The sequence below is a fragment of the Oncorhynchus nerka genome, linkage group LG10 (genome assembly GCF_034236695.1).
Source record: "Oncorhynchus nerka isolate Pitt River linkage group LG10, Oner_Uvic_2.0, whole genome shotgun sequence".
In the NCBI taxonomy this organism is placed as follows: Eukaryota; Metazoa; Chordata; class Actinopteri; order Salmoniformes; family Salmonidae; genus Oncorhynchus; species Oncorhynchus nerka.
This window is the reverse complement of record NC_088405.1, coordinates 54,606,123-54,629,140: the sequence shown is the minus strand read 5'-3', so window position 1 is coordinate 54,629,140 and position 23,018 is coordinate 54,606,123. Positions and strand designations below refer to the sequence as shown.

Genomic DNA, 23,018 nt, shown 5'->3' with positions numbered 1-23,018 from the left:
CCCCAGCCGTTGTGTGGTGTCGCCCAACCGGTCTGTTGTCTCCGGGGAGCGTTGATTGTTATTGGATTTTTTTTCGTCCTTTGGGGATAGGAGACAACAAAAAAAAGTTAGAGCGCGAGAAGGATTGCGGTATGGAGGGGCGAGGGGCGTGTATTTGTATATGTGTTGGGGGTCGAAGGGGGACATTCCCAATTCTTTTACTTTCCGCCTTTGTTGGAATTGGAAGTTTGAAGCGTGTGCCTTTGGAGGCACAAGCCACGCGCCCGCCCTGACCTCTGTGACACACTATTTGCATAAAGCTGGAGAATTGATTTCGGTCCTATTCTTTGACGTGACCTGCCTGACTTACCCCATTACTGGCGGCTCAGACGCACAATTCAGCAGCGGCATAATTAATCGGAATCACAAATGTGGCGCTTTTAAACTAACGGAATACCTATCTCCACTGAGGCATATGAAGAATAACACGTTTTAAAAAGGCGCCATGGTCACGCACAATATAGCATATAGACTCGTCAACCTGTTCAAACTAATTCCGTTAATTTAAATGAAATACTTCTGATACAACTAGACAATGTTCCACAATGTTGTTTTGAACATGTTGCCCAATCAAAAAAGAGCAATGTGTTGCATGGCCCCTCAGGTTGTGTTTATGAGCCATATCTTGAGCTACATTAGACACGTGAATTCAGCCCCAGTAGGTAAAGGTTATAAGAATAATATAGAAACTTGTTTGAACATTCAGGCTAATAAGAACACGATCACAACCAGGGAATTAAACGTCTCAGACATGAGTCACAAAGAGCTGAGAGCAGCACCTTTTGAGAAACAGAAGTCATGAAGATAATGGCTAACCACCTCTGGAATGTTAATCGTGGTCAGAACTTGCTCCATATTAGGCTACCGACTAGACCTGTAAATAGCAGGTTGACGTTTATTGTCATGAATCTTGCCCTGAGGGCAGATCTGAGCGATTTCCACTTGATGGGCCAGCTGCAAGTCAAAATAGCCTATTCCGTCAAAATTCATGAAAACAAAAATCTACTTTTTAGTCTTAATTTAAGGTTAGGTTTAGGCATTAGGGTTAGCAGTGTGGTTAAGGTTAGGTTAAAAAAATCTGATTGTATGCCTTTGTGGCTGCGCCAGCTAGTGACCACATTGCAGAGCTACCTACATGAGTCGTCCCAATAAATGCCACCTAGCCTCATGCTCACGCACATTACTGATGATTCGACATAATAATCGTAGCAATTGCATGGAAACGTTTTTCGAAGAAAATCCATTGCCTGGCCTACAGTAGCCTACAAGAGAGACACGTCACCCTATAGGACTACCCTCCCTTTGTTCAGTGCGCAGCCTGGGCAGGAGGAATTCGGAATGTGTAATCTTGTTGCTACCGGGAAGGATGCAGGAACGCCAGCGATTGGCCCGTATCGCTCGTTCCTCAGCCATGTGCAGTTCGTGCTGTCTTATTTACATACAGCTGTACAGTATTTGCTGAGGACATGAATACACAGCCTCCCAGTCCCCAATAACAATAGAATAAACAAACATGCAGCTACAGCGCCATGGTTCTCCATCCAATCCCTTTTCAACCAGATTCAATTGGGTAAAGGCGGGGTGTATATAGGGTGAGTATTGGTAAAGTGGGACACTTTCTGAAAAGTCGTTTTCCGGAACACCTTACGCAGAAGCATCTCATTGTCTTAACCCCCAAAATGATACAATTCTAAATAACTTAAGAACTCTACTACACTATACATAAAAAGTATAATATTAAACACAGAGGACTCTTCAAACACAAACCGTCCTGAGCCCAAATGTTTTAAGTCAATACTGGTAAATTGCGACACCTTGATTGGCAAAGTGAGACACAAATCGTTCTCGTAAAGAATAATAAATTAAAGAGTATATGAGTAATTTCAAAATGTTCTTCATACAAATTAAATGTATTAAAACATTATTTATGTATTTTTGTGGAACATTAAGAAGGATAATTTATCATTATTATTATCATTATCATCATCATACTTGATTATAATTATATGATGTAGCCTATATGTAATTGTATAGCCTATTCATAAAATAAAATTAACTTCATTTAGGCCTATCAGCTCAACATCACACTCTAATGGACATTTTGTAGAACGAAACCAGAAAGACCTTACCTATCAAACATTTCAACGACTGTTTTATTGTTACCATAGTCAAATACAGCAAAATATATTTTTTTAGTCATCATATACCTTTATAGTTATGAATATAGCTTGCTAGAATGTTTCATGTATTTTTTTTAGCAAGCTAGCTGATTTGCAAATTTGAGGAAAATGAAATTGAACATTTGATCCTATTTAGAAAATAGATTTCTGTTAAGAAAACATGTCATTCATAATCCCCGGAAATATTTTTTTCTGCATTAAAATGGCCTAGAGGGGTGTCCCATTTTGACAGTAGGCGATTGGCATACTGGCACACTGTCACAATATCACTATTCTAAAACGTGAGAGTAGGTAGTAATGAGACACTGAAAATCCTTTCTTAGTGTTTTATAACCTTAACATTATTTACCTCAGAACCCTATGTCAATTTACTTACCATTATGCCTCGAGACACGTGTCATTACACGGGATGCCACGCCCACAACGATGACGCCATACCCATTTTTTTATCATCACATACTTCCTCACTAACACACAGGCGTTATGTTATAGTACACATTTAAACATATCAATTACAAAGCTTAAGTGTCCCACTTTGCGAGGTGTTCCACTAACCAATGCTCTCCCTACTCTAAAGCCACAAATAGCATAAATTAGGAGGAGTAGGTCACATCTATAACACCCAGGCCTTCCCCCCTGTTGTTTTTTTATTTGTTATTTTTTTATTTAACTAGGCCAGTCAGTTAAGAACAAATTCTTATTTACAATGACGGCCTACCAGAAGGCAAAAGGCCTCCTACGGGGACGGGGGCTGGGAGTACAAATAAAAAATATAGGACAAAACACACATCACGACAAGAAAGACAACACAACACTACATAAAGAGAGACCTAAGATGACAACATAGCATGGCAGCAACACATGACAACACAGCATGGTAGCAACACAACATGGCAGCAGCATATGGTAGCACCACAAAACAGGGTACAAACATTGTTGGGCACAGACAACAGCACAAAGGGCACGAAGGTAGAGACAACAATACATGTCACAAAGCAGCCACAACTGCCAGTAATAGTGTCCATGATTGAGTCTTTGATTGAAGAGATTGCGATAAAACTGTTTGTTGCTGCAGCGAACTGAAAAAACGAGTGACCCAGGGATGTGTGTGCTTTGGGGACCTGACTGGCAGAACAGGTGTTGTTTGTGGAGGATGAGGTGTGCAGTAGGTATCTCAGATAGGGGTAGTGAGGCCTAAGAGGGTTTTTATAAATAAGCAACAACCAGTGGGTCTTGCGACAGGTATACAGAGATGACCAGTTTACAGAGGAGTATAGAGTGCAGTGATGTGTATAGAGTGCAGTGCAATGATGTGTCCTATAAGGAGCATTGGTGTCAAATCTGATAGCGCTCTCTTTCCCAGCAATCTGTTGAATATCAAGGTAAGAAGAAATTATATAAATTTAAAAAACAAAACATGTACCATAGTTTCAATGTGCAGGGATACTGGAGTAGTGAGGTAAATAGGCTATGTACATGTAAGCAGGGGTAAAACAAAAAGTGACTGTTAGCAGCAAGATAAAGTATAATAATAATAACAATAATAATAAATAGTAGCAGCAGATATGGTGAGTGTTTGCATGATGGTGTGTGTGTGTGAGTGTGTGTGGACGTCAGTATGTGAGTGTGTGTGTGTGTGTGTGCGTGTGTGTGTGTGGACGTCAGTATGTGAGTTTGAGTGTGTGTGTGCAAGAGTGTCAGTGTAGGTATGTGTGAATGGGTGGGTGGATACCTGTGAGTATGCAGTCAGTGCAGAAAGGGTCAGTGCAGATAGTTTGTGGGTGAGGGTGGGCAGCCATTGATTAGCTGTTTAGCGGTCTTCTTTCTTGGGGATAGAAGCTGTCTTGGATCCTGTTAGTCCAAGACCTGATGCTCCGGTCACGCTTGCAGAAAGAACAGTCCATGGCTGAGGTGCCTGGAGTCTTTGTACATCTTTCTGGCCTTTCTAGGACACCTTTCCTTCCACGGAACCTTCTGAGAATAGAGCTAATGATGGCTAATAGGCCTGGAGAATTCAGAAAGGTCTCAAAATGGAACTTCACAAATTGACTTTCGCGATTCTTTTAAACCAATATACAAATAGTCGCGGAAAGTAAGGGTGCTGAGGGTGGAGCAGCATCCCCTTTAAAAATCTGAATTACAAAAAAAATCTTAATAATAAAATTCAAAAAAGTTTTTTTGTTTCCCACAAAAGTACTGGGCCCTTGCTAGTCCTGTATTAGCTGACCGATATAGACATCTGTAGGGCGGGCAAAACCTCACATTATTTTTTAAGCTATACAGTTTTTGTGTACAATTAGGGTACATTGTTTACAAACAATGGAGTAAAACAATCATATATTTTTAGTTGTAATGGGGTAAGACAGTTGAACTAAGCTAATGAGGCATTTATATTATTATATAATCAATGGCTATATATCATTAATTTAAAAGTCCAAAAATGGATGTACCAACCACAGACTAGCTTTAACGGTGATACCATTAGGCTACAAACCTAGGAGTAAATATCTCTACGCATAACATTCACATGCCTATACAAAATACATGGCTCCTGTCAATTGTATTGTTGCCTATGTGCGAGGCACATTCTCAAAAAAATCTGCCGTTGATATGCATTATAGAAGGACTGAATAGTTTGGTGGAGCACGTCTTTGGTAATCGGACGAGGGGCGCTCTTTGTAAACGGGGATGTGTAAACTACTTGAACAAACAAAATGAAATATGCAGGTATGTGAATTGTGAATCATGAAAAAGCACGAGGGCAAAAACCTCCAAAATACTTCCAGCCACTGTCAGTAGACCATAAAAAAAACTATTTTTTCATTGGCTACTTGGCTAATGCATGGCCAGGATGAAAATACGCACTATGCAAAGCTGCTAAACTAGCCTTGATTAAGGGAAAGGTAGGCTAGGCTTGTTTTTTTTTAATCAAATCAAATGAAATGGGTGGAAACCATTCCAAAAGGCACAACTCTCATGGGCACACAGCTGGATAGGCTGCGCTTCCGCTCTCAAAATCCATGTCATTATCAAATGCGTTACAGTTAAGACCTGCTTTTGGTGGTTCTTAAAACTTCCCTTTAGCGCTGCATGAAATTATCACTTGTGTGCTTGTTTATATGGACACACCTCAAATATGGCCACCCTTCCCTCTCAGCGGAAGCGAGCTGATATTAGACAGGTAAATTGCTGAACCTGGCGTAAGGGTTTACGACCATTTACACCTGGATCTCGCAGCTAGCTAGCTGCTATATCCGTGTGACTATTGGCTTACGTCGATTCCGGAGTAAACATCAATTATTCTGGAGCTAGCCAGCTGAAGAGTTCCATCAGCCACTCCTGGGCTACAATCACCTATCCGGACACGTTTTACTGCCGATGCTGAGCCCCACCGGGCCTTCACGACTGGACTACCGACGTTATCTGCCTGAGGGAGTTATTCAACTGGCCCCTGCGTCGCGACGTTACCTGAACGCCCATCTGTGGCCCGCTAATCGTTAGCTGTCTTATTGGCTGCTATCTGAATAGGTCTATTGGACAATTTTTCTTGGGTCACTATAACTATATCTATTTTGCCAATTGGATTGATCCCCTCTAACCACACGGAACCCCACTAATCTACCGACGGAAACGCACAAGGTGGCTAATAACAGACCTCCATCCTATGCTAGCTTGCTATCGATGGCCCGGCTAGCTGTTTGAATCGCCGTTACCCCAACCAACCTCACTACTCACTGGACCCTTATGATCACTCAACTAAGCATGCCTCTCCTTAATGTCAATATGCCTTGTCCATTGCTGTTCTGGTTAGTGTTTATTGGCTTATTTCACTGTAGAGCCTATAGCCCTGCTCATTATACCTTATCCAACCTTTCAGTTCCACCACCCACACATGCGATGACATCACCTGGTTTCAATAATGTTTCTAGAGACAATATCTCTTTCATCATCACTCAATACCTAGGTTTACCTCCACTGTATTCACATCCTACCATACCTTTGTCTGTACATTATACCTTGAAGCTATTTTATCGCCCCCAGAAACGTCATTTTACTCTCTGTTCCAGACGTTCCAGACATTCCAGACGTTCTAGACGACCAATTCTCATAGCTTTTAGCCGTACCCTTATCCTACTCCTCCTCTGTTCCTCTATTCCCCAGGCGCTCTCTTTTGATGACTTCTGTAACCGTAATAGCCTTGGTTTCATGCATGTTAACATTAGAAGCCTCCTCCCTAAGTTTGTTTTATTCACTGCTTTAGCACACTCTGTCAACCCGGATGTTCTAGCCGTGTCTGAATCCTGACTTAGGAAGACCACCAAAAATTCTGAAATCTCCATCCCAAACTACAACATTTTCAGACAAGATAGAATGGCCAAAGGGGGCGGTGTTGCAATCTACTGCAAAGATAGCCTGCAGAGTTCTGTCCTACTATCCAGGTCTGTACCCAAACAATTTTAACTTCTACTTTTAAAAATGCACCTCTCTAAAAACAAGTCTCTCACCGTTGCTGCCTGCTATAGACCACCCTCTGCCCCCAGCTGTGCTCTGGACACCATTTGTGAACTGGTTGCCCCCCATCTATCTTCAGAGCTCGTGCTGCTAGGCGACCTAATCTGGAACATGCTTAACACCCCAGCCATCCTACAATCTAAGCTTGATGCCCTCAATCTCACACAAATTATCAATGAACCTATCAAGTACCACCACAAAGCCGTAAACACGGGCACCCTCATATATATCATCCTAACCAACTTGCCCTCTAAATACACCTCTGCTGTTTTCAACCAAGATCTCAGCAATCACTGCCTCACTGCCTGCATCCGTAATGGGTCAGTGGTCAAACAACCCCCACGCATCACTGTCAAACGCTCCCTGAGACACTTCAGCGAGCAGGCCTTTCTAATCGACCTGGCGGGAGTATCCTGGAAGGATATTGATCTCATCCTGTCAGTAGAGGATGCCTGGTTATTTTTTTTAAATGCCTTCCTCACCATCTTAAATAAGCATGCTTCATTCAAGAAAATTAGAACCAGGAACAGATATAGCCCTTGGTTCTCTCCAGACCTGACTGCCCTTAACCAACACAAAAACATCCTATGTTATTCTGCATTAGCATTGAACAGCCCCCGTGATATGCAACTTTTCAGGGAAGCTAGAAAACAATATACACAGGCAGTTAGAAAAGCCAAGGCTAGCTTTTTTCAAGCAGAAATTTGCTTCCTTGCAACACAAACTCAAAAAAGTTCTGGGACACTGTAAAGTCCATAGAGAATAAGAACACCTCCTCCCAGCTGCCCACTGCACTGAGGATAGGAAACACTGTCACCACTGATAAATCCACTGTAATTGAGAATTTCAATATGCATTTTTCTACGGCTGGCCATGCTTTCCACCTGGCTACCCCTACCCCGTTCAATAGCACTGCACCCCCCACAGCAACTCGCCCAAGCCTCCCCATTTCTCCTTCTCCCAAATCCAGTCAGCTGATGTTCTGAAAGAGCTGGAAAATCTGGACCCCTACAAATCAGCCGGACTAGACAATCTGGACCCTTTCTTTCTAAAATGATCTGCTGAAATCGTTGCAACCCCTATTATCTTTACTACCCATCACTGCGACCTGTACGCTCTCGTTGGCTGGCCCTCGCTTCATACTCGTCGCCAAACCCACTGGCTCCAGGTCATCTACAAGACCCTGCTAGGTAAAGTCCCCTCTTATCTCAGCTCGCTAGTCACCATAGCAGCACCCACCTGTGGCACGAGCTCCAGCAGATATATCTCTCTGGTCACCCCCAAAACCAATTCTTCCTTTGGCTGTCTCTCCTTACAGTTTTCTGCTGCCAAATGACTGGAACGAACTACAAAAATCTCTGAAACTGGAAACACTTATGTCCCTCACTAGCTTTAAGCACCAGCTGTCAGAGCAGCTCACAGATTACTGCACCTGTACATAGCCCATCTATAATTTAGCCCAAACAACTACCCCTCCCCCTACTGTATTTATTTATTTATTTTGCTCCTTTGCACCCCATTATTTCTATCTTTACTTTGCACTTTCTTCCTCTGCAAATCTACCATTCCAGTGTTTTACTTGCTATATTGTATTTACTTCGCCACCATGGCCTTTTTTTGCCTTTACCTCCCTTATCTCACCTAATTTGCTCACATTGTATATAGACTTATTTTTCTACTGTATTATTGACTGTATGTTTGTTTTACTCCATGTGTAACTCTGTTTCGTTGTATGTGTCGAACTGCTTTGCTTTATCTTGGCCAGGTCGCAATTGTACTTGTCTACCCGGTTAAATAAAAGTGAAATAAAATAAATAAAAAGGGATGGAAAATAGCAGTGCGCCAGTTTTTACATGGCGAAATTGCCAGCCGAAAATAGAGCCCACAGTTTTGTTATTACTGTGTAATTATTCTTAGAAGTGCACTATAACAAGTAATGGTTTTACTCCCTGAGATTTGGACATGAAGCTAGGCTTAGGGTTGAACCGGGATGTGGACATGAAGCTAGAGTTAGGATTAGGTTTATTGCTGGGTTTAGGGTTGAACCGGGATGTGGACATGAAGCTAGAGTTAGGATTAGGTTTATTGCTAGGGTTAGGGTTGAACCAGGATGTGGACATGAAGCTAGAGTTAGGATTAGGTTTATTGCTAGGGTTAGAGTTGAACCAGGATGTGGACATGAAGCTAGAGTTAGGATTAGGTTTATTGCTAGGGTTAGGGTTGAACCAGGATGTGGACATGAAGCTAGAGTTAGGATTAGGTTTATTGCTAGGGTTAGGGTTGAACCAGGAGGTGGACATGAAGCTCGGGTAAGGATGGAGGTTATGGTTGAGAGGTAGAGTTGATCCTTTAAAAAAAAGAAAGAAAAACAGCTAAATTGGATGTTGTAAGTCCACAACAATGTTTAAACCCCATCAGGAGGGCCACTTTTGAGGTCTGGGAATGTTTTATTTTATGTTTGTGTGTAGTTACCCTTTAATTCAAGTGGCACATAGCAATAGGCTGTTGTTTAGTGGTGTTTTTGTAGCGCACTTGCTTGATAGTAGTTTGCAAAACAAATGCCCACTGGATTGATTCAAATACTTCTGACATCATTCTACCAGGTAAGCATAGGCTACTTTGTAGTTAACGTTTAATTGACAAGGTTTTGGGGAAAGACTTTCCACTTTTTATTAGCATCGTCGCTACTGCCTACACAAAGTGGTAAACGCACAAACACAGACAAGGGGAATTCTCATTGTCTCTTCAGCAAGTTGCAGGAAATACGAATCACCAATTCATTCTGTTAATGTTTTATGATACACGTGTAACAACGAATTCATTTTCAATACATTTAGTTGATTCCATACTAAGTTCAATACATTTTCAATATTGTTGAATTCCGTTTTGATGTCTAGATTCCGTGATTCTGTAAGTGTTCTCCGTATCGCGGATTTTACAGGGCTCTACAGATGCAAAGTCTGGGACCTGGTCACAATTGCACACAAGGTTGTCTACGATGCAGTTTACCACTAGATGTCGCTGTATTACTGACTATTGCTGTGAGCTAGTATTGATAATTCACCAGTACACATAACGTGATATATGACAGCGCAAAGGACGTGGAAACCTTGTGTTATCATGTATTCACGTGAAATGGGTAACGACAACCTATGCCGTTTAGTTCAGTTCCAGGGCTGACTTTGTTTGGGCCTATAAGATCATTTGTATTCAGCATTCGGTGGAGTGTAATTATGTTAGGCCTCTATCAATGCTACAGCAACCCATCTACCTTTTCTTGTTCACGAAACACACTGACCAGGGTGGGTATAATGTGTGGAACGTTCCAACGGGAATCTGTTCCAAAAACTTCGTAAATAACAAGGTTGCCAACAAACAACGCATACAACGTTGGATAGCGGCCGAATAAGATACCGGGTAGGGAGTGGGCTATTTCATTAGGTTTTCACTCATCACGTTTATTCCGAAAAATGTCTCTGGTAGCTTATGGAAAAACATTAAGAATAAGCTACGTGGTGAGTTGATGCCTATTCGGCAGCTAGTTAGCGTGGTGAATTGATCATGCAAATACAAAGTATTGTATGCGTTGTTTGTTGGCAACCTTGTACTTTACATAGTTTTTGGAACAGATTCCTGTTGGAACGTTCGACAAATTCTACCCACCCAACTGGCCAGGCAGCTAGACTTGGTAAAGCGGATAGATGCAGTAGGTTCTGTCTAGCGTCATGGTCTTAGGTTGGATAATGTGACAGCAGTTAGAATTCCATTCAACCATTTTTTATAATAGAGATACAAAGTGAAGCATCCAGCTTCTCAGGCAGTTCATGGTTCTCTTACAAAATAGGAAGGAGAAGTAGTGCTTAGAATAAATGAACTGGGGCTAGGCTGGTCTTTGACAATGAAAACCAATCATACCAAGGAATAATAGGAACTAGAAAAAAATCTTTGTCTGATCCACAATCACTGCTTACAAACTATTTTCTGTTTAACTGATTGGACTTATGTATGGTAACAGTTATTTGAAATATATATTTAATCTACATTATGTAAATTATAGGAATTACTGAGGAAAATGTTTGCATTGCCATGTGTCAAAATGGTAGTTTGAACATATCTCAAATGCAAAATAATAATGAATGATGAAAAAAATTAACATCAGGGGTCATTTGATGTATCAGCAATGTCATTCTAGTCTTAGACTATACCCCATGACCTAAACTGCTATCACATAAATCTACTGTCTTGTGCATCCAAAACTATTATCATTGTTTCCTTGTTTTAATTGGTTTTAGACTCACCACCCCCAACCTGTCCCCCTAGCCCCCACCCCCACACCCAGCTCTGTTGTGGGCTTGACCAGAGTTGGTGACCTATCAGGGCCATATGGTCAGGCGGGGGGTGACTTCATACAGTAATTAGTGGATGGAGTCGGGCCCCAGCTCCAGTGCCACATTAGCTAAAGGGTTGTTTAAAGCGGAACTGGTAAGGCTAGTAGTCAAAACAGACAGTCTCAGGCAAAACAGGCAGTCTCAGCACATAACTGAGTATAGAAACCATGTACCAATGTCTACAATATACAACTATTTATTGTGCTATTACACACACATGGGATATGCCTATAATGTTATGAATCATGCAGCATACACTTCCACGGTGTTGTACTGTGCTTTCAACATAAGGATGCATTTGAGCGTGATGAGAGGTGGAGAACCTGGGATTAGGTGCCCAGTCTTGTTCTAGATTGAGGTCCAAAATACTGTTGTTTGTGACTCTCTATAACCCCTAGTGAGAAAATCCATCTGAAAACCATCTGAAAAAATAGATAAATATTACTGTGCTGGCACAACAAAGACAAATCGAAAGGACCATAATCCTTAATGATAATGCTTTAATTTGCCGCAGTAAAAGGCTCACAAAGAGCAGCATAATTCCCCTCTTTCTCATAAACATCTCCGGTGTTCAGTCTGTGACTGACACCTGTGCTTTTGTAGGGTGTCATAATCACACCACGCCATGGCTGGACTTAGGGAGCCAAGGTAATGTCTATGGAAATGCAGAATGGCTCATAATAATGCCTGGAACGGCGCAAATGGAATGGCATCAAACACATGGAAACCATTTTGGAAGGTCAGGTGGCAGAGAACCTACTGGGCAGGGAGGGAATGGGAGGGGAGGGGGAGGTGAACAGTGATGATGGCCCTCTTTAAAAATTTTTTTAACCTTTATTTAACTAGGCAAGTCAGTTAAAAACAAATTCTTATTTACAATGCCGGCCAATCCTGGCCAAAACCGGACAATGCTGGGCCAATTGTGCGCCTCTCTACGGGACTCCCAATCATGGCCGGATCTGATACAGCCTGGATTCAAACCAGGGACCGTAGTGACACCTCTTGCACTGAGATGCAGTGCCTTAGACCGCTGCGCCACTCGGGAGCCCTCTGAATGTTTAGAGTCTAGTAAACAATGTACCCTCCTTGTTGGGGAACCATTTAATTGTTTAGTGTGACCCCCACCCATTGGTCCATGTTTGGGGAGAACACTACACATGCTCCTTCCCCCCCCCAACCTTTCCTCCAACCAAACACGTAGAATGGCACATTGTGGCTGACAGGCTAGATGCACTCATTGGTCGCTTAATCTAGTCACCCTAATCATTCAACCATTAGTCTTGAATACGGATTAGAGAGAGGGAGAGAAAGAGAGCACATCTTGCCTAGTTTGCTGTCTATTGCTGCCTCAGCCTCTCTTTGACAGAGAGAGAAAGAGAGAGAGAGAGAGAGAGGAGGGGGAGGAGAGAGATTGGGGATGTGCCGTGTGTGAGGGGAGGAGAAGGAGGGGTTTGGCTTCAGTGTGATGTGAATGAAATAGAATCAGCGTGAGGGAGGGAGACAGAACAAATCAACCTGCCTCTTTTGACTGAACAACGGAACGGAAGAGCTGAGCTCCTAGGCACACTGACCAGAGAGGAGTTTTATTTTTGGAGAGGGGAAGAAGGGAGCAGGCAAGGGAAATCGAAGAGGGACGAGGAGGAGAAAAAGCCTCAGCGTGGGGATAGATAGCAGAAAAATGCTGTCATGGGGAGAGGGGGGAGGGAGGCTACAGAAAGGAACAGGATGATACCAGGCAGGGTGGAGCGGAGCTGAGATGTGGAGGTAAGCACTGTCTTTCTTTACTCAAAGCCTTCAGAATGCACACATTCCTAATTCCCTATATCCTATGTCTGGTGATAATGAATGTGATTGATTTGTTCAGGACACCCCCTATGTGAGCATGCATATGCTCTTATTTCCTGTCGATTTCACCAGAGATTCAGATCATTCTGCCGTACAGAAGTGAGAGAGCAAAGGATGTGTCAACACAATGAACGGACGCTTTGTCAGGGGTAGAAAATTATGTCTGAGCGGCATTCTGCTATCTTCACGCTCCCCCCCCCCCCCCACCCACCCCTCTGGTGTTCTGGGCTCGTTTAAAAACGGTGTAATGACATTGACATGAAGTCACTGCAGACCTTGCTGTAGGGCGCTCGGGGCTGCAGGACCCAGAGATGTGGGCCAGGTGGAGGAATGGAGGGAGGGATGAAGAGACAGAGAGCACGCCAAAGACAGGGAGAATGAAAGAGGTGAATAGACAGGAACTATAGTGACACAGAAACAAAAAGGTAAGAGAAATAGGATATACATATAAATATACTTTTTTTTTTACAGACTAAGGTCTGCAGCCCCTGCCTGTTTTTGTGTGGGGGATGATAAAGAGGACTGAGAGGGTACTGCATGTAATGTGCACAGACAATGATGGAATGGAGAACCAGAGCTGGGATCAGGGTGTTGTTTTCAAGGTGGCAAAGAAAAGGAGGGATGCGGGATATCATTTTTTTTCTCATTTTGGCAGTGAGGGGGGGTTGTGCTTTTTGGGGGTTGGGGATGCAAGGGATTGAGAGGGCTGGTGTAGAAGAGAAAGGGGGAACAAGGAGGGAGATGAAGAGGAGAGGGATGAGGGACAGCTTACATAAGCTAGTGCACTATAAGGACTGGCCATTTAATTTATTTTGCGCCAGATGTGGTGTTCACTGTGGTTGTCGTTAATGGACAATGGTATTCCTTATGATGATGAATGCATCGGGACTTGACATGGTGAAGTCCTTGCACTCTTTCCCGAGGAGTGTGGTAGGCCGTGTGCTTGTCTAAATTTGATGACAGGGACTTGGTCATGGTCTTTGTGCGTTCCTGGCCAGATTGGCAGAGGGTGTGACGTTATCGGTCCTAGACTGTTAACCTAGATGGTTGGCCAGATGTGCTCATGGATATGTGTGTGTGTGTATGAAAGTCAATCTTCTGAAATCAAGCTCTCTGAGAATGAATATACTGTATATGTGATCGGGGGTAACTGAAGCCGGATGATAACATCAGATTTGTTGGTGCCACCATGACACACAACCACTATCATTGCACACATAGCACATGGGTACAAGAGTCTGGTGACGCTTTGAGGTCACACTGCCAATGATGGGGACAGATGCCGGTTTTATCGAGGGAAACGGACCCTACCACAGTGCTTAAATTTTCATGAAATGCTTCTAAAATATTCAAAAGAATTGATAATGTAATAATATCACAATAATAACAGAGTGATTACAAAATAGGATTGCAAAAGGGCATTCAACTTGGGATCAAATGTATTGTTATTTTGAGTGTTCTTTGAGAAGGTTAGGCCAGATAAAATGTCCACTCTTAACAGACATTCAACTATTTAATGCAGCAATCTCAACCCGACAGTTATTTACTTGTCAGTCAAATGTAGGTTCATGGATATACCCGCCAGTATTTTAGGGTTAAATAAACTCCCATGTACTCAAACTACGAGAAAAAAAAAGGTATATTCTCTATTATTTGACAACATAACAGGAAAATACTTTGCCCTCAGACTTTTATAGTTTGTGGACAGTAGGGAGGTCGTTATATTATTGTAAGTATAGAACAATCAGATGTGTGTCTGTGTGTGTCTGTGACAGAAACATGCCTGTTCTAGTTAAAGTAGTGAAGCACTCGGGCGCTCTCAAAAAGAACACTTTTTCTTCGAACATGTTAAAAATGTGGCGCTTTAAATATGCTGTTTTGACCCAAATGATGGGAACTAGCCGTTGGCGTCAGAGCATGTACGTGTCTATATTTGTTCATCTAGCTAGGACTAGTATTGTCACAGTAGGGGGCTACAAAAACCTGTGGGTGTCTGGGACTCTTTTTAAATATTAGAGGCTCTCTGTCAGTCAGCAGGGACCTGTGGCACAAATTCTTCAGCTGAGTGGGAGGAAAGGAGAGGCTGAACAGCTCGTCTCTGTGATCGATCAGGCCCACTTGTATTTCCTGCACAATCAAATTGCTACATCACTGTCCATTCCTACACCAGCCCCTGACCACAGAGGACAGATCTATTAAACAACATTGTGTTCCATAGTAAGAGGCATCTGATGAATCAAGGGTGTACGTACAGAACCACTTGACGTCTTAAATGTATAGATGAAATGTAAAGGAACTGTTGCATGTTTGTCCTTTGCCAGTTTAATAAGTGGAGATCCTTAAAACATTGAAGGCCAAAATGACTTATATGATATTGATGGAAATAATAGTGAGAGCAGCGGTAGTACACGTTTGTGCCGCAGGATGCTAGCAGAGCCCCGGAGCTAACAGACCCTGCTTGTCTCAGAGGTACTAAAGCTGTGTGTCACCCAGGATTTCAACTCCAGATCACACCGCTGCACTCTTTGCATACCAAGTTGTATTTCAATGCCAAAAGCAACTCCTCTCTGTTGGACCGCTGCAGCGTATAGCCTCTCAACAGTCAACCAACCGTCTTCACATAGCACGACATAGACAGGCGCCTGTCCGACAACAACCTGAGGCTTGTAAAAATGCTATTCAATCTACGTTGAGGCCTACTGTGCTCCGCGAGAGAGGAAAGTCACCATGGTGCTCCCACCGTGCCGTGACAAACTGACCTATTTCTACTCTCATCTTTTATGCAAGGACAAATGACAAATATGAGCGAAAATGACTAAGACTACAGTTAAATAGATTTCCCTGGTGTCTTAGGAGAAATAATCAATATGTCCAATCAACATGGATCAATGTTACCGGGCAGATTATTCTCTCCTCTAAAACATGAGTCAGCACCACACCATCTCCCTCATTTGGAGCCATTTTGGGTCACTAGGCCCCGTCTCTCTATCCCTCCTGGTGAGCAGTATGTCTGTGTGACCGAGGTAGGCTGGTGGCCCAGCAGTGCCACCCCCTCTGAGCAGAGCATAGGATGGTAGGATGGTGGATGGCAGTGTAAGCCACTGGGTGGATCCTCTAATCGGCTTGTGCTCTCCTTTGTCACCTGTCCTCTGTGGCCATGCTCTTAATGGGAGCTCAGCCCTCTCTGGAGTGGAGTCACCCTCAGATTTCTGTCCCTGGGCTCTGGCCGGCCTATAGCTCTGCTCTGCTGCACAGGACCTGACTGCACAATGAGCAGGACAGGAGAGGAGAGAAAAAGGAGAAAGAGAAAGTGATGGGAGGGAAGGGAATGAAGGAAAGGAGAGAGAGGCAGAGAGGAGGATTGGAAAGAGAGATGGTGAGACGTAAATCAAGTCGTGTGTTTTTGTGCAACTGGAAGGAACATGTTTCAACCTGTATTGGCTTGTTGTTTTACTTCTCTAAATTAACATGTTTCAACTCATATTGGTTTGTTGTTTAACTTCTCTATATTAGGTCTTAATGCAGGTCGAAACGTGTTCTTTCCAGTCCCACAAATGTTTGCGTTTGATTTATAATCAGGATTATGATCAAGATTATTTTGAGATGGCATAAATTGAATGAAAGCATGACTTCTGTGAATTTGAATAAATTCACTCTAGTGGTGGTTGGTCATGTCACATGTTGATCCCTTGATAGAGATTTGCATACTGTAAATAACCCACTAGTCAGAAATACTGTAGGCAGTGTGTGTGTGGAGTTTGCTGTCGTCAGTATTATTAATCAACCAGTTATATCATACATACACTAAAAAACACACACAAACACCTACTGTCTTCGTTGTTCCAATTCCCATTATAGGAGAAGTGCACTCAGTGACATTCAGTGGTGCTGAAAAGACATCTAACTCAATACACTCCCACGACATCACTACTTCCCCATCCTGAGCAAAGATAGATCAAAAAGGTAGAAAACAACCCTGCACAGAGAATCTGTCAGGGGAAAACACCTCAGGAACATTGCCACAATATCACATCAATGGGTAGATACATACAATATAGTGAAAATCATTACTGCTCTAGCCATGTGGAAAAAGCACTTCATACTATGTCATGCTACAGTCAAGAAGAGGGGAAGAGTCATTGTGAAACTGGCTGTGTTTGCATGTTAATGGCATTGGCAGTAAAGAGAGAGAGAAAGAAACAGGGTTACCAATGAGAAGCGGTTAGCTGTGGCACTGGCAGATCTGCTTCACGCCTGTCTGTCCTGCCCTTGTGTGTGCCCCTGAGGCTCGGCTCAGACAGCCACCGCACAGGAAACACACAGACGGGATGTGACCTCACAGACTGAGGTGGGGGGCCTCATAGCTAGGTCAGAAACACTGAGCATAGTGCACTAGCAAGCTCCGATACTCTCCTTTAGTCATTATCATGACTTATCATCACTTAGTTACTGCACTAATCCTCTCCTTTTGTCATTATCATGATTTATCATCACTTAGTTACTACACTGATCCTCTCCTTGAGTCATTATCGTGACTTATCATCACTTAGTTACTACACTGATCCTCTCCTTTAGACATTATTATTACTTATCAACACTTAGTTACTACACTGATCCCCTCCTTTAGTCATTATCATGACGTATCATCACTTAGTTACTGCACTAATCCTTTCCTTTTGTCATTATCATGACTTATCATCACTTAGTTACTACACCGATCCTCTCCTTTAGTTAGTCATTATCATTACTTATCATCACTTAGTTACTACACTGATCCTCTCTTAAGACATTATCATTACTTATCAACACTTAGTTACTACACTGATCCCCTCCTTTAGTCATTATCATGACTTATCATCACTTAGTTACTACACTGATTCTCTCCTTTGGGTAGTCATTATCATGACTTATCATCACTTAGTTACTACACTGATCCCCTCCTGTAGTCATTATCATGACTTATCATCACTTAGATGCTACACTGATCCTCTCCTTTAGTTAGTCATTATCATGACTTATCATCACTTAGTTACTACACTGATCCTCTCCTTTAGTCATTATCATGACTTATCATCACTTAGTTACTACACTGATTCTCTCCTTTAGTCATTATCATTACTTATCATCACTTAGTTACTACACTGATACTCATCTTTAGTTAGTCATTAACGTTCCTTATAATCACTTAGTTACTACACTGACACTCATCTTTAGTCATTATTATGACTTGTCATCACTTAGTTACTACACTGATCCTCGGCTCAGACAGCCACCGCACAGGAAACACACAGACGGGATGTGACCTCACAGACTGAGGTGGGGGGCCTCATAGCTAGGTCAGAAACACTGAGCATAGTGCACTAGCAAGCTCCGATACTCTCCTTTGGGTAGTCATTATCATGACTTATCATCACTTAGTTACTACACTGATCCTCTCCTTTAGTTAGTCATTATCATGACTTGTCATCACTTAGTTACTACACTGATCCTCTCCTTTAGTCATTATTATGACTTGTCATCACTTAGTTACTACACTGATCCTCTCCTTAGTCATTATCACGACTTATCATCACTTAGTTACTACACTGATCCTCTCCTTTAGTTAGTCATTATCATGACTTGTCATCACTTAGTTACTACACTGATCCTCTCCTTTAGTCATTATTATGACTTGTCATCACTTAGTTACTACACTGATCCTCTCCTTAGTCATTATCACGACTTATCATCACTTAGTTACTACACTGATCCTCTCCTTTAGTTAGTCATTATCATTACTTATCGTCACTTAGTTACTACACCGATCCTCTCCTTTAGACATTATCGTTACCTATCAACACTTAGTTACTGCACCGGTCCTCTCCTTTTTGTCATTATCACAACTTATCATCACTTAGTTACTACACCGATCCTCTCCTTTAGTTAGTCATTATCATTACTTATCGTCACTTAGTTACTACACTGATCCTCTCCTTTAGACATTATCATTACCTATCAACACTTAGTTACTGCACCGATCCTCTCCTTTTGTCATTATCACAACTTATCATCACTTAGTTACTACACTGATCCTCTCCTTTAGTTAGTCATTATCATTACTTATCGTCACTTAGTTACTGCACCGATCCTCTCCTTTTGTCATTATCATGACTTATCATCACTTAGTTACTACACTGATCCTCTCCTTTAGTTAGTCATTATCATGACTTGTCATCACTTAGTTACTACACTGATCCTCTCCTTAGTCATTATCACGACTTATCATCACTTAGTTACTACACTGATCCTCTCCTTTAGTTAGTCATTATCATTACTTATCATCACTTAGTTACTACACTGATCCTCTCCTTTAGTTAGTCATTATCATTACTTATCGTCACTTAGTTACTACACCGATCCTCTCCTTTAGACATTATCGTTACCTATCAACACTTAGTTACTGCACCGGTCCTCTCCTTTTGTCATTATCACAACTTATCATCACTTAGTTACTACACCGATCCTCTCCTTTAGTTAGTTATTATCATTACTTATCGTCACTTAGTTACTACACTGATCCTCTCCTTTAGACATTATCATTACCTATCAACACTTAGTTACTGCACCGATCCTCTCCTTTTGTCATTATCACAACTTATCATCACTTAGTTACTACACTGATCCTCTCCTTTAGTTAGTCATTATCATTACTTATCGTCACTTAGTTACTGCACCGATCCTCTCCTTTTGTCATTATCATGACTTATCATCACTTAGTTACTACACTGATCCTCTCCTTTAGTTAGTCATTATCATGACTTGTCATCACTTAGTTACTACACTGATCCTCTCCTTTAGTCATTATTATGACTTGTCATCACTTAGTTACTACACTGATCCTCTCCTTAGTCATTATCACGATTTATCATCACTTAGTTACTACACTGATCCTCTCCTTTAGTTAGTCATTATCATTACTTATCGTCACTTAGTTACTACACTGATCCTCTCCTTTAGACATTATCATTACCTATCAACACTTAGTTACTGCACCGATCCTCTCCTTTGTCATTATCACAACTTATCATCACTTAGTTACTACACTGATCCTCTCCTTTAGTTAGTCATTATCATTACTTATCGTCACTTAGTTACTGCACCGATCCTCTCCTTTTGTCATTATCATGACTTATCATCACTTAGTTACTACACGGATCCTCTCCTTTAGGTAGTCATTATCATGACTTATCATCACTTAGTTACTCCACCGATCCTCTCCTTTAGTTAGTCATTATCATGACTTATCATCACTTAGTTACTACACTGATCCTCTCCTTTAGTCATTATCATTACTTATCATCACTTAGTTACTACACTGATACTCATCTTTAGTTAGTCATTAACATTACTTATCATCACTTAGTTACTACACTGATACTCATCTTTAGTCATTATCATGACTTATCATCACTTAGTTACTACACTGATCCTCTCCTTTAGTCATTATCATTACTTATCATCACTTAGTTACTACACTGATCCTCGGCTCAGACAGCCACCGCACAGGAAACACACAGACGGGATGTGACCTCACAGACTGAGGTGGGGGGCCTCATAGCTAGGTCAGAAACACTGAGCATAGTGCACTAGCAAGCTCCGATACTCTCCTTTGGGTAGTCATTATCATGCCTTATCATCACTTAGTTACTACACTGATCCTCTCCTTTAGTTAGTCATTATCACGACTTATCATCACTTAGTTACTACACTGATCCTCTCCTTTAGTTAGTCATTATCATGACTTGTCATCACTTAGTTACTACACTGATCCTCTCCTTTAGTCATTATTATGACTTGTCATCACTTAGTTACTACACTGATCCTCTCCTTAGTCATTATCATGACTTATCATCACTTAGTTACTACACTGATCCTCTCCTTTAGTTAGTCATTATCATTACTTATCGTCACTTAGTTACTACACCGATCCTCTCCTTTAGACATTATCGTTACCTATCAACACTTAGTTACTGCACCGGTCCTCTCCTTTTTGTCATTATCACAACTTATCATCACTTAGTTACTACACCGATCCTCTCCTTTAGTTAGTCATTATCATTACTTATCGTCACTTAGTTACTACACTGATCCTCTCCTTTAGACATTATCATTACCTATCAACACTTAGTTACTGCACCGATCCTCTCCTTTTGTCATTATCACAACTTATCATCACTTAGTTACTACACTGATCCTCTCCTTTAGTTAGTCATTATCATTACTTATCGTCACTTAGTTACTGCACCGATCCTCTCCTTTTGTCATTATCATGACTTATCATCACTTAGTTACTACACTGATCCTCTCCTTTAGTTAGTCATTATCATGACTTGTCATCACTTAGTTACTACACTGATCCTCTCCTTTAGTCATTATTATGACTTGTCATCACTTAGTTACTACACTGATCCTCTCCTTAGTCATTATCACGATTTATCATCACTTAGTTACTACACTGATCCTCTCCTTTAGTTAGTCATTATCATTACTTATCGTCACTTAGTTACTACACTGATCCTCTCCTTTAGACATTATCATTACCTATCAACACTTAGTTACTGCACCGATCCTCTCCTTTTGTCATTATCACAACTTATCATCACTTAGTTACTACACTGATCCTCTCCTTTAGTTAGTCATTATCATTACTTATCGTCACTTAGTTACTGCACCGATCCTCTCCTTTTGTCATTATCATGACTTATCATCACTTAGTTACTACACTGATCCTCTCCTTTAGGTAGTCATTATCATGACTTATCATCACTTAGTTACTCCACCGATCCTCTCCTTTAGTTAGTCATTATCATTCCTTATCATCACTTAGTTACTACACTGATCCTCTCCTTTAGGTAGTCATTATCATGACTTATCATCACTTAGTTACTCCACCGATCCTCTCCTTTAGTTAGTCATTATCATGACTTATCATCACTTAGTTACTACACTGATCCTCTCCTTTAGTCATTATCATTACTTATCATCACTTAGTTACTACACTGATACTCATCTTTAGTTAGTCATTAACATTACTTATCATCACTTAGTTACTACACTGATACTCATCTTTAGTCATTATCATGACTTATCATCACTTAGTTACTACACTGATCCTCTCCTTTAGGTAGTCATTATCATGACTTATCGTCCCTTAGTTACTACACTGATACTCAGCTCCAGTTCCACCCCCAATATTATTCCAAATCCAACCAGAGAGTAGCTTTTGTGTCTGTTTACTTTACTATCATACCTTACAAAAGCTCATGCCATTGATTTCAACTAAATCAATGTGCTTGGGTTACAGTCTCTTTCTCGCTCTCCACTTCCTTAAAGAGGCATTAATGGCTTGGTTACACTCTGATGGTTGAACTATGAAGCATGACACACACAAGCAGATGTAGCCTGCACACGGAAATGAGCAAAATTAGCTTGTGTCATCAAGCACAGTTCGCATATTGGCATGTAGTTCCAGGGCAATGTACAGAGTACATAGGGGAGACGGAGCCATAACTTGATGTTGAGGCTAGAGAGAGCAGCAGGATGGCTTGTCTGATGCCAGGTATCTACCTATGAGGTGGAAGACAGGCAACCGTGACCACTGTCCTCTCAGTCAGTCACCGGGGTAGCTGTTTAGGCCCCTTGCTTTTCTCAAACTTTACTAACGACATGCCACTGGCTTTGAGTAAGGCCAGTGTGTCTATGTATGCAGAGGACTCAACACTATACACATCAGCTACTACAGCGACAGGAATGACTGCAACACTTAACAAAGAGCTGCAGTTAGTTTCAGAGTGGGTGGCAGGGAATAAGTTAGTCTTAAATATTTCCAAAACTAAAAACATTGTATTTGGGACAAATCATTCACTGAACCCTAAACCTCAACTACATCTCGTAATGAATAATGTGGAAATTGAGCAAGTTGAGGTGACTAAACTGCTCTGAGTAACCCTGGTTTGTAAACTGGCGTGGTCAAACATGTTGATACTACAGTAGCTAAGATGGGGAGAAGTCTGTC

General features: G+C 41.6%; 1 protein-coding gene across 7 annotated transcripts in view; it reads left to right on the top strand.

The window, feature by feature from the left end:
- Positions 1-12,596: 12,596 nt before the first annotated feature.
- Positions 12,597-23,018, top strand: part of LOC115135594 (signal-induced proliferation-associated 1-like protein 1) — a 46,294-nt gene continuing 35,872 nt past the window's right edge. For 6 of the 7 annotated variants that reach the window (XM_029670450.2, XM_029670457.2, XM_029670454.2 and 3 more), the window contains exon 1: positions 12,598-12,883. The gene's annotated coding sequence lies outside the window, so the exon portion shown is untranslated. Of the gene's footprint in view, positions 12,884-23,018 lie in introns of all 7 variants that reach the window. The other variant, XM_029670458.2, reaches the window with a different exon arrangement.